Below are 2,754 nucleotides of genomic sequence, written 5' to 3' on the forward strand. Positions count from 1 at the left end.
CAGAACACACACACACAGCTCTGACCCCCAACCCTGCCCTTTGACCCCTCTTTAGTTTCTAACCTACTCAGCCAGTCAGATTGTGTGTGTGAGCCTTAGAGAACGCTGTCTGTCAGCTAACTCCTGTGTGTGTGTGTGTGTGTGTGTGTGTGTGTGTGTGTGTGTGTTGATTGTGGTCAGATGGGCCAGTCCGATTCCCCATCATTAGGCTCAGAGTGCTGCTGTTGTCCTGCCAACAAGGGCGTCAGTCCTAACTATTGTCAAGGGGCCTAGTCAGGCTAATGAGTCTTAAGACCCTTCATCTCTGATTGGCCAATACAGAAACCAATAGACGCACATTCAATACGTACAGACACACAGACACATACAGACTCGATACACACAGTCTGAGATTTCATACCAACTATATAGTAATATATATATATATAATATAAAATATATATATAATGATATAATAATCATATCAATGTCACATTATTTACACCTGAATGTTATTTAAACGTCGCTGTAAAAGTACCACAAGACACAAGGATCAATAATTAGTTATAAAAAGTAAGTGATATTGTCAAGTCGATATTTGTGAAATAATATTTTTTTAATTTTAACAGACATTGTTGATTGTACATTAAAAGATGTGATTGATTCTTAACATTGCCAACTGCTTTTATTTAGAAAAAAAAGCTACCTTTTGTGATTAGGAGGCTGTTCATTGTTATGATCTCAAATCGGTCTCTATGAAGGGATAAAATATGGTATTGGTACCACCTAGTGGTCATCAACACTACTACACCCCCAGAGAGATACAGGGTATTGGGTACCACCTAGTAGTCATCAACAGTATTACAGACTTCTCAGAGATATACAGGGTATTGGCACCACGTAGTGGTCATCAACAGTATTACAGTCTCCTCAGAGAGATACAGGGTATTGGCACCACCTAGTGGTAATCAATAGTACTACAGATACCCTCAGAGAGATACAGGGTATTGGTACCACCTGGTGGTAATCAACAGTACCACAGCCTCCTCAGAGAGATACAGGGTATTGCCACCACCTAGTGGTCATCAACAGTACTACAGTCTCAGAGAGATACAGGGTATTGGTACCACCTAGTGGTCATCAACAGAACTACAGTCTCAGAGAGACACAGGGTATTGGTACCACCTAGGGGTCTTCAACAGTATTGCAGCCTCAGATAGATACAGGGTATTGGTACCACCTAGTGGTCATCAACAGTACTACAGACTCAGATAGATACAGGGTATTGGTACCACCTAGGGGTTAAATACATCAACAGTATTGCAGCCTCCTCAGAGACACAAGGCAGGTTAAAACAAAATAGTGGTATTTCGGATTAACCAACATCGAATTTACATTGTCACATACAGTTGAAGTCATCAATTTACATACAGTGCCTTGCGAAAGTATTCGGCCCCCTTGAACTTTGCGACCTTTTGCCACATTTCAGGCTTCAAACATAAAGATATAAAACTGTTTTTTTGTGAAGAATCAACAACAAGTGGGACACAATCATGAAGTGGAATGACATTTATTGGATATTTCAAACTTTTTTAGCAAATCAAAAACTGAAAAATTGGGCGTGCAAAATTATTCAGCCCCCTTAAGTTAATACTTTGTAGCGCCACCTTTTGCTGCGATTACAGCTGTAAGTCGCTTGGGGTATGTCTCTATCAGTTTTGCACATCGAGAGACTGAAATTTTTTCCCATTCCTCCTTGCAAAACAGCTCGAGCTCAGTGAGGTTGGATGGAGAGCAGCCGAATACTTTCGCAAGGCACTGTACACCTTAGCCAAATACATTTAAACTCAGTTTTTTTCACAATTCCTGACATTTAATCCTAGAAAATCAGTTTAAAGGTCAGTTAGGATTACCACTTTATTTAAAGAATGTGAAATGTCAGAAGAATAGTATAGAGAATGATTTATTTCAGCTTTTGTTACTTTCATCACATTCCCAGTGGGTCAGAAGTTTACATACACTCAATTAATATTTGGTAGTATTGCCTTTAAATTGTTTAATTTAGGTCAAACATTTTGAGTAGCCTTCAACAAGCTTCCCACAATAAGTTGGGTGAATTTTGGCCCATTCCTCCTGACAGAGCTGGTGTGATGGCCACTCCAATACCTTGACTTTGTTGATCTTAAGCCATTTTGCCACAACTTTGGAAGTATTCTTGGGGTCATTGTCCATTTGGAAGACCCATTTGCAACCAAGCTTTAACTTCCTAACTAATGTCTTGAGATGTTGCTTCAATATATCCACATAATTTTCCATCCACATAATTTTCCATCCTCATGAAGCCATCTATTTTGTGAAGTGCACCAGTCCCTCCTGCAGCAAAGCACCCCCACAACATGATGCTGCCACCCCTGTGCACCCCTGTTGGGATGGTGTTCTTCGGCTTGCAAGGCCTTTTCCTCCAAACATAACAATGGTCATTATGGCCAAACAGTTCTATTTTTGTTTCATCAGACCAGAGGACATTTCTCCAAAAAGTACGATCTTTGTCCCCATGTGCAGTTGCAAACCGTAGTCAGGCTATTTTATGGCGGTTTTGGAGCAGTGGCTTCTTCCTTGCTGAGCGGCCTTTCAGGTTATATCGATATAGGACTCGTTTTACTGTGGATATAGATACTTTTGTACCTGTTACCTCCAGCATCTCCACAAGGTCCTTTGCTGTTGTTCTGGGATTGATTTGCACTTTTTGCACCAAAGTATGTTAATCTCTAGGAG

The sequence above is a fragment of the Oncorhynchus tshawytscha genome, unplaced genomic scaffold (assembly GCF_018296145.1).
Source record: "Oncorhynchus tshawytscha isolate Ot180627B unplaced genomic scaffold, Otsh_v2.0 Un_contig_740_pilon_pilon, whole genome shotgun sequence".
NCBI classification, from domain to species: domain Eukaryota; kingdom Metazoa; phylum Chordata; class Actinopteri; order Salmoniformes; family Salmonidae; genus Oncorhynchus; species Oncorhynchus tshawytscha.